Raw genomic sequence first — 14,034 nt, 5'->3', positions numbered from 1 at the left:
TCCTCCGCAATCTTCTTTCTCGCACGGGTTCTGTAGTCGGCGTTCCAGTCCGAAAACCCCTCATACCACGGAATAGCGCCCTTGCCTCGTGTTCTTCCCGGGTGTTCAGGATTTCCCAGGGCACGCATAAGCTCGTCGTTCTCTCTGTTGGGCTGGAACACCCCCGATCGAGCCTCTTCTATTGCAACAAGTAGCGCATCGTCGGCTCCGTTCAGACATGCCTTCGTCGAAACATTGCCTGTCTTCGGGTCCAACTCTCCCCCATGCGCATAGAACCAAGTCCTGCACCTGGGGGGCCAGCTCTTACTAACCGGAGTGACACCTGCATCCTCCATCTCTTTCTCAGACTTATCCCACTTAGGCATTGCCACCGCGTAGCCACCTGGCCCCAGCTTATGGAACTTATCCTTTTTTTCGGCATTCTTCTTGTTTATTCTCGACCGTTCCTTAGCTAATTCTGAATCCTTGAATTTCATGAAATCGTCCCAATGAGCACTTTGATTCTCTAGTATCCCCTCGAATACTGGAGTCTTCCTTCCTCCCTTGACGTACTTCTCCCACGTCATTCTCTTGTGGTTCTTGAATGCAACCGCCATCTTCCTAAAAGCAGCGTCCTTGACTTTCCGCATGTCTGCTTCTGTGAAATTATCTGGTAAGGTGAAATGTTCCATGAGAGTATCCCAAAGCAGATTTTTTTGCTTCTCGTCGACAAAAGTAACATCTGGACGTGGATTTGCTGGCTTTCTCCATTCTTGAAGGGAGATCGGGAGTTGGTCCTTCACAATAACTCCGCACCGACGAACGAACTTGTCCGCAATCTTCTTAGGCGCTAATGGTTCGCCATTAGGTCTGATTGCCTCGATATTGTACTTTACGCCCTCTTTCAACTTTTTGTTCGGGCCTCGTTTCGTCCTTTTGCCTGAAGATTTGCTCGATCCGGATGGCTGAAAGAAGAAAGATCGATTCGTTAATATATCTTCAACTCATTTAAAACATGCGATGATCACCAGATTCCTGCTTATATAAATATATATACCTCGCCGGTGTTTGTTGTTTCAGGATCAACATGTTCTTCGTCGTAGTTCATGACTTCATCTTCTCGGTCGTCGCGATCGAATATCATATCACCCTCTCCGGTGTTGTTTAGAAATTCGGAGCCGTCAAAATCTTCTTCATTCTGATCATCATCTGGCCCGCGTATGATATCGAGCATGGTCTGTTCTCTCTCTCTGTCGGTATTGTCCGCCATAGCTTTTATTTAACTATGCCAAAAGAAATATAAAACAATTTAGTATAATCTCGAATAATAGATATAATCTCGAATACATCGTCTCGAATAATAGATATAATCTCGAATACATCATCTCGAATAATAGATATAATATTGAATACATCACTAGCTAGCTAGCTAGCAAGCTAATAAAGATCGAATAGTACAGAGTAATCTAGGCCACTCGCGGTTCCTGAGGTGCGGGCGGTGGACACCCAAAGAGAAGGAACCATCACTGGATCATAGCTCGGGTGATCTCCCCAAAGAACCTGCCAGGTATTGGAGAACCTGACGTCCATAGCAGCCATGTAGCGATGGACGTGCTCGTCCTCCTCCCTGACACGGCGACGTACCACCTCCGGCGGGGCCGGCTCCCTCCGCACCGAAAGTGGCCCACGTGAATGCCACCAAAGGAGATGAGGGTCGATGACGGGACCCGGGGCCGGGTTCCTCACCAAGCGTCGCGCCCCTGAAGGTAGCACCTCCCAGTGCCAGCCCGGCGGAGCCCAGTCCTGGGCATGGGTCCTCTGAAGCAGGACGTCGTCGCGGACGTGTCGACGGCGAGGATGCGGGCCGGGCATCGTCGACAACAAAATACTATATGCCGCAAAAGTAAAGTAACATTTTTTAAATGATGGATTGTGATGATTTCATATATGCAAATTCTAAATTTTATAACTAAAAATATAAGAAACTAAAAAAACATCGATCATCGTCTAACAATTTGAAATTAATCTAATTCATCTAGCTAGCTAAAACTAACATTTCCAAAATTTCTAACATTTCTATATAACTAACATTTCTATAACATTTGACATTATATATATTATAACTAACATTTCTACATACTATTTGACATTAATCTAATCTAATTAATTAATTCATCTAAAACTTTGTATGAAAAACAGAAAAACAGAAAAAACTAAAAGCTAAAAACAGAAAAATTGTGTGTGTGCGCGTCTAGTGTGTGTGTAGTGTGTGTGTGTGTGCATGTAGTGTGTGTGTGCGCGCGCGTGTGTGTGTGCGCACGGTCGGCGCCGGCGCCGGCGTCGGTGTGCGCTACGATCGATTGGAGGGAGGAGAGGGGTCGGGGGAGGGGCTCACAGCGCGCGGGGGCAAGGTCGAGGCGACGGCGAGGGCGAGGGCGAGGTCGATCCAAAGGCGACGGCGACGGCGAAGCGAGGGGATCGGCGACCGGGACGGCGACGGGGGTGCCGCGGAGTCGACGGGGACGACGCGACGAGGACGGGGGCGTCGCGGAGTCGACGGGGACGGCGCGACGGGGGCGGCGACGGCGCGGGACGGGGCGGCGGCAGAGAGAAGTGGGAGATGAGAAACTGAAAATTTTCGAAGTGTTTCTTATATAGGGGACACCTTTAGTACTGGTTGGAGCCACCAACCGGTACTAAAGGCCTGTTTTGGCCAGGCCAAGCGGGGGGAAGCACCCCCCTTTAGTACCGGTTCCTGGCTCCAACCGGTACTAAAGGCCCCCCTTTAGTACCGGTTGGTGCCACGACCCGGTACTAAAGGGGGTGCGCTGCCAGGCGAGGGGCGCAGAAGTTTAGTCCCACCTCGCTAGCCGAAGGGCGCTCACACCTGCTTATAAGCCCCGCCGCCGCTGCTGTCTCGAGCTCCTCTCTAAAGCAGGCCTTCTGGGCCTACCTCTGCTACTCTGCCCTGTGGGGCCTATTGGGCTTGCAGGCCTGCATCCTGGCCCAACAACAGGTTGGGTTTCTAGTCGTATGCAGGCCGCTGTGGCCCGGTAGGTGGGCTTTTTTCATTTAGTTTTTTCTTTTCTGCTTTATTTATTTTGTTTTATTTATTTTTAGTTGTTTTTTGCTGTATTTAGAGTTTCTTTGTGAATATTTTTGATAGTTTTTAGAAACTTTCAGTTAGTGCCGGTAGTTTTTAAATTTGAATAGTTTAAATTTTGAATTATTTGAAATTTGTGTGAATCACTAGTTTGTGAATAACTTAACTTTAAAAATACATTTTCCAGTGATTCTTTTTATTATGTTTAATATTAGTGTGTTTTATCATTATATTCAATTTGGTAATGCTTAAATTATTTAAAAATGAAATGCCTTTGTAACGGATGAGTTTTCGTTCGAAACCCTGATACTTCGAAACAAATTGCCCATTTTGTACACGAAGTGTATCCAGTTTTTGCGGTAACCCTCTCTACTTTTTTGCACATGCTATGTGGGTGAAATTATGATACCATGCCAACTTTCATCCTTTTTTGAGTTCATTTGAAATGCTTTTCAATTTCAGGGTCATTTAGCTGCAAAAAATCAATAAATGCATGAAAGAATTTGCTTGCACATAAAATTTCTTCGCGTTTCAAATGCCAAAACACATAACTAGCTACCATAACTATTACAGAGATTTCCTCCTGGGTGTGAAACACAGAAGAAAGTGATGATAGCTAAGCCGATCACATCCCAGATCTTTGGGTGTGAAACTTTTTCTTCGTGTGTGTCCCTTTGCGTCGTAGCCATGGAAAATCTTCATCATTTAACGGGATGCTCGGGTCAATATTCACTGTGAATGGAGCAATTTCATCAAACTTTTCATAATCTTCTGACTTGTCTGTCTTGTCATCCACTCCCACGATGTTTCTCTTCCCAGAAAGAACTATGTGCCGCTTTGACTCATCGTACGATGCATTCGCTTCCTTATCTTTTCTTTTTCTTGGCTTGGTAGACATGTCCTTCACATAGAAAACCTGTGCCACATCATTGTCTAGGACGAATGGTTCATCTGCATACGCAAGATTGTTGAGATCCACTGTTGTCATTCCGTACTGCGGGTCTTCCGTTACCCCGCCTCGTGTCATATTGACCCATTTGCACCGAAACAAAGGGACCTTCAAACCACGTTGATAGTCAAGTTCCCATATGTCCTGTATATAACCATAATATGTTTCCTTTCCCGTCTTGGTTTCTGCATCAAAGCGGACACCACTGTTTTGGTTGGGGCTCTTCTTATCTTGGGCGATCGTGTAAAATGTATTACCATTTATCTCGTACCCTTGGAAAGTCATTATATTCGAAGATGGTAACTGGGACAGCAAGTACAGGTCATCTTCAATAGAGGTGTCATGCATGGTACGTGCTTGCAACCAGCTGGCGAAACTCCTGGTTTGTTCACGTGTAATCCAGTCATCAGACCGCTCCGGGTGTTTGGAGCGTAGCAAATTCTTGTGTTCATCCATATACGGAGCCACCAAGGCAGAATTCTGTAGAACTGTGTAGTGTGCTTCAGTGAGAGAATGTCCGTCCATACATATTATTTGTTCCCCTCCTAGCGTGCCTTTTCCATCCAGTCTGCCCTTATGCCGCGATTCAGGAACACCAATCGGCTTAAGGTCAGGAATAAAGTCAATACAAAACTCAATGACCTCCTCATTTTGACGGCCCTTGGAGATGCTTCCTTCTGGCCTAGCACGGTTACGGACATATTTCTTTAGGACTCCCATGAACCTCTCAAAGGGGAACATATTGTGTAGAAATACAGGACCCAAAACGTTAATCTCTTCGCATAGGTGAACTAGGACGTGCGTCATGATGTTGAAGAAGGATGGTGGGAACACCAACTCGAAACTGACAAGACATTGCACCAAATCATTCTGTAACCTTGGTATGATTTCTGGATCGATTACCTTCTGAGAGATTGCATTGAGAAATGCACATAGCTTCACAATGGCTAATCGAACGTTTTCCGGTAGAAGCCCCCTCAATGCAACCGGAAGCAGTTGCGTCATAATCACGTGGCAGTCATGAGACTTTAGGTTCTGGAACTTTTTCTCTGCCATGTTTATTATTCCCTTTATATTCGACGAGAAGCCAGACGGTACCTTAATACTGAGCAAGCATTCAAAGAAGATTTCCTTCTCTTCTTTGGTAAGAGCGTAGCTTGCATGACCCTGATGTATGCCGTCTTTTCCGTGCATACATTGCTGGTCCTCCCGTGCCTCAGGTGTATCTTTTGTCTTCCCATACACGCCCAAGAAGCCAAGCAGGGTCACACAAAGATTCTTCGTCACGTGCATCACGTCGATTGCGGAGCGGACCTCGAGGTCTTTCCAATAGGGCAGGTCCCAAAATATAGATTTCTTCTTCCACATGGGTGCGCGTCCGTCAGCGTCATTCGGAACAGGTTGTCCACCAGGACCCTTTCCAAAGACCACCTTCAAATCCTTGGCCATATCATGTACATCAGCACTATTACGGTGGTGAGGCTTCGTCCGGTTATCTGCCTCACCTTTGAAATGCTTGCCTTTCTTTCTTACGGGATGCCTGCTCGGAAGAAATCGACGATGTCCCAGGTACACATTCTTCTTACAATTAGCCAAATATATACTGTCGGTATCGTCCAAACAGTGCGTGCATGCGCGGTATCCCTTGTTTGTCTGTCCTGAAAGGTTACTGAGAGCAGGCCAATCATTGATGGTCACGAACAACAACGCCTTTAGGTCAAATTCTTCCCCCATGTGCTCATCTCACGCACGTACACCTGTTCCATTCCACAATTGTAAGAGTTCTTCAACTAATGGCCTTAGGTACACATCAATGTCGTTGCCGGGTTGCTTAGGGCCTTGGATGAGCACTGGCATCATAATGAACTTCCGCTTCATGCACAACCAAGGAGGAAGGTTATACAAACATAGAGTCACAGGCCAGGTGCTATGGTTGCTGCTCTGCTCCCCAAAAGGATTAATGCCATCTGCGCTTAGACCAAACCATACGCTCCTCGCGTCATCTGCAAACTCCTTCCCATACTTTCTTTCGATTTTTCTCCACTGCGACCCGTCAGCGGGTACTCTCAACTTTCCGTCTTTCTTACGGTCTTCTCTGTGCCATCGCATCGCCTTGGCATGCTCTTTGTTTTGGAACAAACGTTTCAACCGTGGTATTATAGGAGCATACCACATCACCTTGGCAAGAATCTTCTTCCTGGGGCGCCGGCCCTCGACATCACCAGGGTCATCGCGGCAGATCTTATAGCGCAATGCACCACATACCGGGCAAGCGTTCAAATCCTCGTACTCACCGCGGTAGAGGATGCAATCATTAGGGCATGCATGTATCTTCTGCACCTCTAACCCTACAGGGCAGACAACCTTCTTTGCTTCGTACGTACTCTCGGGCAATTCGTTGTCCTTTGGAAGCATATCCTTTATCATTACCAGCAACTTTCCAAATCCCTTGTCAGATACACCATTCTCTGCCTTCCATTGCAGCAATTCCAGTGTGGTGCCCAGCTTTTTCTTGTCACCTACGCAATTCGGGTACAACAATTTTTTGTGATCCTCTAACATGCGCTGCAACTTCTTCTTCTCCAAATCACTTGCGCAGTTTCTCTTTGCATCGGCAATGGCCCGTCCTAGATCATCAACGGGCTCATCTGATGCCTCTTCTTCAGCTTCTTCCCGCATTGCCGGCTCAGCTTCTTCCCGCATTACCGGCTCAGCTTCTTCCCCCATTGTTGTATCATCGTATTCAGGGAACCCATGGCCAGGATAGCTGTCGTCGTCCTCTTCTTCTTCATTGTCTTCCATCATAACCCCTCTTTCTCCATGCTTGGTCCAAACATTATAATGGGGCATGAAACCGGTCTTAAACAGGTGGACGTGAATGGTTCTTGATGTAGAGTAATTGTGACCATTCTTACAGCGAGCACATGGACAAGGCATAAAACCATCCGCCCGCTTGTTTGCCTCAGCCGCAAGCAGAAAAGTACGCACGCCCTCAACGAACTGGGGAGATCATCGGTCATCGTACATCCATTGCCGGCTCATCTTCATTACACAACACCGAATAGACCAAATTAATACAAGTTCATACATAAAGTTCATACAACACTTAAATGCAACAAACAAATAACTCTCTAGCTAAAGCATTTAAATGCAACAACAAATACGATCAAGATCGCAACTAAGGTAACAATGGATCCAACAGCATAATGATACCAAGCCTCACTATCGATGGCATATTTTCTAATCTTTCTAATCTTCAAGCGCATTTTCTCCATCTTGATCTTGTGATCATCGACGACATCGGCAACATGCAACTCCAATTCCATCTTCTCCCCCTTAATTCTTTTCAATTTTTCTTTCAAGTACTCGTTTTCTCTTTCAACTAAATTTAACCTCTCGGCAATAGGGTCGGTTGGAATTTCAGGTTCAGATACCTCCTAGAAAAAATTTCTATGTCAACTTGATGGGCATAATTTGTCATAAACACGAAATGCAACTAGTTTTAAAAGAGAATATACATACCACATCCGAATCATAACAAGGACTAGGGCCGACGGGGACGGATATCAAAACCATGGCACTATATGTATAACAAACAACGTACGGGTAAGATAATTATACGAGTAACTATATATCCAAATCACACACATCAATTTTTATATAAAATTTCATGAACAAGAGGCTCACCACAAGGTGGTGCCGGCGACGGGACGGTGCGGGCGATCGACGGTGGCTACGATGGAGATTTAGAAGGCACTAAGTAAACCACACCTACATATGCAAACTAAGTGTTATTTTTGACCTCAAATTGCATATAAATCAAGTACTAGCACATATATATATATATATATATATATATATATATATCCTCCCAAATTACTAGACTCACAAATTAATCACTATATAAACCAATGCAAGAGCTAATCTAGCAATGAGAGATGAAAGGACAAAGTTGCTAACCTTTGTGATCATTTGAATGGATGAGGGCCTTCAAATCTTGACAAATTTTGGGCAAATTTTGTGATGAACTCGAGAGGAAGAAGGGAAGAACAGAGGAGAGGGCCGGAGAGGGGAAAGGGGGAAGAACAGAGTGCTGGTGGACGAAGGGTTTATATAGGACGACCTTTAGTACCGGTTTGTGGCACGAACCGGTACTAAAGGTGCTGGAGGGGCCCCACTCTGACAACATCCTGCCACCACTCTCATTAGTACCGGTTCGTGGCACGAACCGGTGCTAAAGGTTCGCCACGAACCGGTACTAATGAAAGCGGCCCGGCTAGCCGTTGGAACCGGCACTAATGTATACATTAGTGCCGGCTCAAATACAAACCGGCACTAATGTGCTTCACGATTGACCCTTTTTCTACTAGTGCGAAGATAGTATGATCAAAGATATTATCGACATTTGGGTCGATGTGGATACGCCTCCACTTCTACCTCTATGTGAGTTTATCAAACATATTTATTAAGTAATGTATATTGTTTATTTCAAAATAGTTGACAGCTTATTTCCAATCTTCAAAAAATGTACGGAAGATAGTAGACAAAACCTACTACACTGATGGCTCTGAATTATCTTATGAGAAGAAAGATCATCTTATCTCATTTATTATTGATGTTGAGAATTACAATATCAATTATGAAACTCCTGCACATTATGGTCAATACGTGCCACTAGTGCACGTGTTGAACTACGGTAACATCCATGGAGATGGCATGGTAAGATTTTTTACTATTACGAAATCCATGCATCTTTTGCATACATTCTTCTAAACCTAAACTACATTGCTAACTACGACGTTATTATTATGTTTTTCAACAGAAAATCCCAAAGGATTGTGTGCCTGATCTGATGTTTCCGAAAGGTCGCCATAATGTTATTAGCTTACGGCCAAGTCCGCCTAGGTTTCACCGCTGTTCATACAAGATTTCTCAAACCGATGAAGACATGACCATCAAAGAATGGAATAAATGTATGAAGAATCATAGGGAGCTACTTGGAAGCAACATTGTGCAAAGCGCAAGAATTGGAGACAAGATAATCTCCATTCTCCATAATAGAGAGTCAGATCCTATCTTGTTTTATGCTATTTTACCTTAGAGAGGGTAGTAGGTCCTAGCTAATACTCATGATCATGTGCTAAGAACAATTAAGTAGGGTTGGTTAGATGACTATAATGATGATGATGAGTATGACTTGTTATTATGATATTGAGTATGACTTGTTATTATGATAATGAGTAGAAATTGTTAGCTGACTATGATGATGACGAGTATGACTTGTTATTATGATAACGAGTACAAGTTGTTAGATGACTATGATGATGATGAGTATGACTTGCTATTATGATAACGATGATGAGTTATTATTAATGATGATGATGCTTAGTTGTTATATCATTATGAGCATGATCAGTTATTATATATACCAGTGGGTGAAATAAACATAGATTAAATTCAAGTGGAGGTAACACATGATACAGATCGAATGTACTACCAATCCAAACTTGATTATACTAATATAGTACTTTGGATATGTACAATGTTGCCTCCACTTGAATCTAATCCATGTCTCTTTCACCCACTGAAATAATAACTCATCATGATCATAAAATCATATGATGAGACTACTATATAAAATTAGTACAAATACAGCGGCAATATGCAGCATAAAAAATAGCAAACTTTACCAGTAGCGCGGGTAGCCCACCAGGCGCTACTGCTAGAGAGGTGTAGTAGTAGCGCCCAGTGGAACAAACACGCTGCTGCTAGGAAGGTCTATTAGTAGCGCTGGGCGTCCAAAGAGCGCTACTGCTATGCAGGATAGTAGTAGCGCTCCCAACCTGCGCTACTGCTGAACATTAGCTGTAGCACCATATCAGTAGCGCGCACCCTCGCGCCACTACTACGTCTCCAACCCACGCTACTGCTAGGCTTTTCCCTAGTAGTGACAATCTATAAAATCCGTGTTCTACTTGCACTTTTTTTTTGTTGTTTTCTTTACTTTCCAACCATCTAGTGATTTTCTCCATAGTATTTACTCGTCCGACAAACAAAGGAAGCAAAGTACAATAACAAAATTAAGTACCTCTTTTCTTGTAAGTATTCTCTAATATAAAATTTCTCATCTTTGCTAGGCACTGGAGATTCCAAAACAAATTCCAAATTTCATTCGAGCTTGAAGACCCCGGGGTAGTTTCGATCTTATGTCCAAATTGGCCCTCCCATTCTAATTGGTAAGCCAAGTGGACCGAGAAAATGCCAATCTTGGTAGGGTTCCAAGCAATAAATCTGCGATTTCATGCAGCGTCAACGGAATGGCTTGTATCCTTTGGGCATCAACTTGCCAAAAAAAAAATGATTCATCAATTGTATGTCCCAATATGCAGTCGAAGGTTCAATAAGATCACAAACCCAAGAGAGAAGGTTGTTACTCTAGTCGTTAACATTTTTTCGAGGGTGATTGGGGGATTGATGAATCCTCTCAAATATTTACCTTCTCCCCATCACCAATCCTCCATATATATCCTTGCCTCAACGTATCCACCCTAGCCATAATGCTCTGCTAGGTATATGATGTTTTAGTTTTCAATGTAGCATTCATAAGGCGCCCACCTTCTGGTAAACATTTAGCCTTAGAATAGTTGCACATGATGAATCTGTTTTGTCGATGAGACGTCACACTTGTCTCGCCAGGAGTGCTAGATTAAAGCAGTGAATACCCCTAAACCCCGTTCCTCCTTTCTTCTTTGTATGCACATCTTCCACGGGCAAACCAAGGAATTTTTCTTTGAGTTGTATCATCACCCCACCAAAAACAAGACATCGCATCTGTGATTCTTTTGCATTTTTTATTAGGAAGTTTGAAGATGGACATCACATAAGTTGGTATTGCTTGCGCTACTGATTTCAAGAGCACCTCTTTCCCACTTGAAGATAAGCATCTTTCTTTCCATCCTATCAGTCTCTGAACAAGATGATCAATCAAGTATTGAAACTATCACTTTTGTCGATGCCTAATGATGTCGGTAGGCCCAAGTATATGTCATTCAAGGCTTTTGTCATAATATCCAGTGTTCAGCATACCTGAGCTTTAATATTAACATCTATACTTGGACCGAAAAATACTTGATTTCTCAACACTCACAAGTTGGCCTGAAGCAGAATAGTAAAGATCCAGAACAGATTTTAGGCATGCCGCTTTTGTGACATTGGTCTTCATCAGAACTAAAGAATCGACTCCAAAAAGAAGATTCATCGCTGCAGCTGCGTCACGACAAAATTTAACTCCCATAAGGTCTCCACTTTGCTCGGCCTGTGAAAGTAGAGCTGTAAGCCCCCCCCCCCCCCCCCCCCCCCACCCCACCCCTCGACACTGCTGAAACGGCTATAGAGTGCTGGTAGAAAGAACTTAGCGCCGCCGGACCACTGCGATGATTGGACGCCCCCACACAGCAAAATAGAGATAGTGAAAGAGAGATCCTCTGACACGTCTCTGTTTGATGGTTTAACAGCTTCTGTTTTCTGGTTGAGTTATGCTGCACTTTGTATTCCGCAAAAGACACAGAACATAATCATCTTACTCCAATCTGCATGGAATCAAGCATTAACAAAATAGCTTCCAGAGAACACCACTCAACTCGATTGTAGGATTTGTCATATCAAGCTTGTCCGCACACCATCCTTCCTTCCCTACCTTCTTCTGTTTGATTGTATGTAATCTCGCATAAGAAATAAGTAATTGTCATTTATATGTCTCCCAGGAACGAACACGCTCTAGGTTGGGCTAATGATCTCAGGCAGAAAAACTTGAAGTCCGTCAGCCATCATTTTTTAGATTACCTTGTACAACACATTGCACAGACTGATCGGCCTAAACTGTAAAACTTTCTCCGGGGTAATAACCTCTGTAATCATGACAATTGCAGTATCATTCCAAACCTTGTGGCATAGATTTAGAATTAACAACATGTAATACATATGAAATAAGATCACCAAGCATCGACCAAAAATGCTTGTAAAAGATAGCATGGAGCCTGCCCGATTAGGGGCTTTAAAGTCACCAATGGCAAATAGGGCCCTCTTCGCCTCCTCAGCTGTGTATGGGCAATGAGGATATCATTCATGGCATACGTCACCCTACTATGCACTTGAGCTATCGCATTCATATTTAGCTCATGAACTTGAGAGGTAAACAACTCAGTAAAGTATTCATAGATGAAACCCCATCCGTTCCTTTATGTAAAGTGTATTTTTTCGGCATGGTGACCAAGGCATAGAAGTATAGAGAATTTAGGAATAAATTACCCTGGACTAATTCACTGGTCAGCGGCAAGTAAATCACTTAGACCAGGAAGGGAAGAGTTACAGGCAATCAGGAGAGATATACTTTCCCTTTATTTTGGAGGGTAGAAAAAGGAATTACGAGGAACTAGAAGAAAAAAATGCACCTTACGTTATGGAATTTTATCAGAAACAAACACACCACACATAAAGGAATGGAGGGAGTAGTATTGATGTCATCCATACCTTCATTCCAAAGTCCTGTGTCATCTAAATGCCTGTTAATACCATTCCTCTTTTTCCGCGCTGTTGCCACTTTATGAAAGATTGATGTATTCCGGTCTTCGTGAAGCAGCCAGTTAGCACGCGCATGCTGTAGCCAGATAAGCTCCTCCTGATCCAGGAGTTTTTCAATCAAAGTTTGCATGCACTTACTTGATTTTCTTCCTAGAATCACTTATCAACTTTTCACGCTGTAACTTTTCCATCTACTTTCTAAGTTTGTTGATCATTTTGTTTGGCCCCTTAAGAGTGTCCCGATCATCCATTATTAGTTGTATGTAACATGTCTTCCGGCTGAAAAATCTTAGTGCTAGTAAAGTGTTCCAGGAGAAGTACGTGAGCACGACGAGTGCTATTCGTGCCGATCTTGAGGGAGTCTAATAGAACCAGACAGTGACTCACGTCGTGCACTTTCGACTCATAAGCACCCTACAATCTTCATCGCGAGTGACATGGGCAAGCACAACGCCCGCTTAAAGAGTCAGATTCTATGACTCTATACGTAGTTAGTGTCTCTGTGCGCATCCCTGACTACTCTGAGTGATAGAGAAAAGCGAGTAAGGTAGGAGAACGCACTCTATAGGAGTGAGTAGTGCGCCCCATAGCAAGAGAGCATGTGGATGATCCCCAACCACGCTTCGCTATGTGCAGTAATTGACTCTCCTCGCTCTACTATAAATACGGAGTTAGATAGGAGGCGAAGGCAAGAGGAAGGAGGGAGGAAGGAAAGGGGGGCCGGCCCCCTCTCCCAATTCTGTATTGGGCTTGGGGGGCGCCCCCTCCCTTGATCCTTTCCCCTCCTTTCCACTAAGGCCCAATAAGGCCCATATACCTCCCGGGGGGTTCCGATAACTCCCGGTGATCCGGTATTGTCCCAATCTCACCCGAAACCTTTCCGGTGTCCAAATATAGTCGTCCAATATATCGATCTTTATGTCTCGACCATTTCGAGACTCCTCGTAGACTGTCTCCGAGGCTATTCTTTGAGATCTGAGCGAGTGCGACGCCTAAGTTCTGGTGGACGGTCCTGTTCCGCCTACAACTCCTCGTCAGATCAAAACTCATTGTAAAACTCTTTCATAGAGATTAGCTTACCACTCGTATATGATTTGAGATGCTTCCCGTTGCGACGAGCCTCCTCAGAAGACGAGAGACACAACATGCGTAGAACATTCCTCTGAACGAGGACTCGTCTGCCGGTCAGTAAAGTTGAGCCAACTGAGGCCGTAACTAGGATGCGTGTCGCTGAGTGAATTGGCCTCCTACATATATGCTCCCCAGCGGAATCCTGATTGATCGTGTGGGTAACGTATCCAAGTATCGCCGCATGCTATAGCGATCAATCGTCTAGTGTAACCTCCTTCTTTGTGCTGATTGCTCGGAAGGTGCTATCCTTGCCATACATTTACCATGAGGATTCAATGAGACAAATATATAT

This window comes from Triticum urartu, chromosome 6 (genome assembly GCF_003073215.2).
Source record: "Triticum urartu cultivar G1812 chromosome 6, Tu2.1, whole genome shotgun sequence".
Classification (NCBI taxonomy): Eukaryota; Viridiplantae; Streptophyta; class Magnoliopsida; order Poales; family Poaceae; genus Triticum; species Triticum urartu.
The sequence above is the reverse complement of the archived record's forward strand: the minus strand, read 5'-3'. Positions refer to the sequence as shown.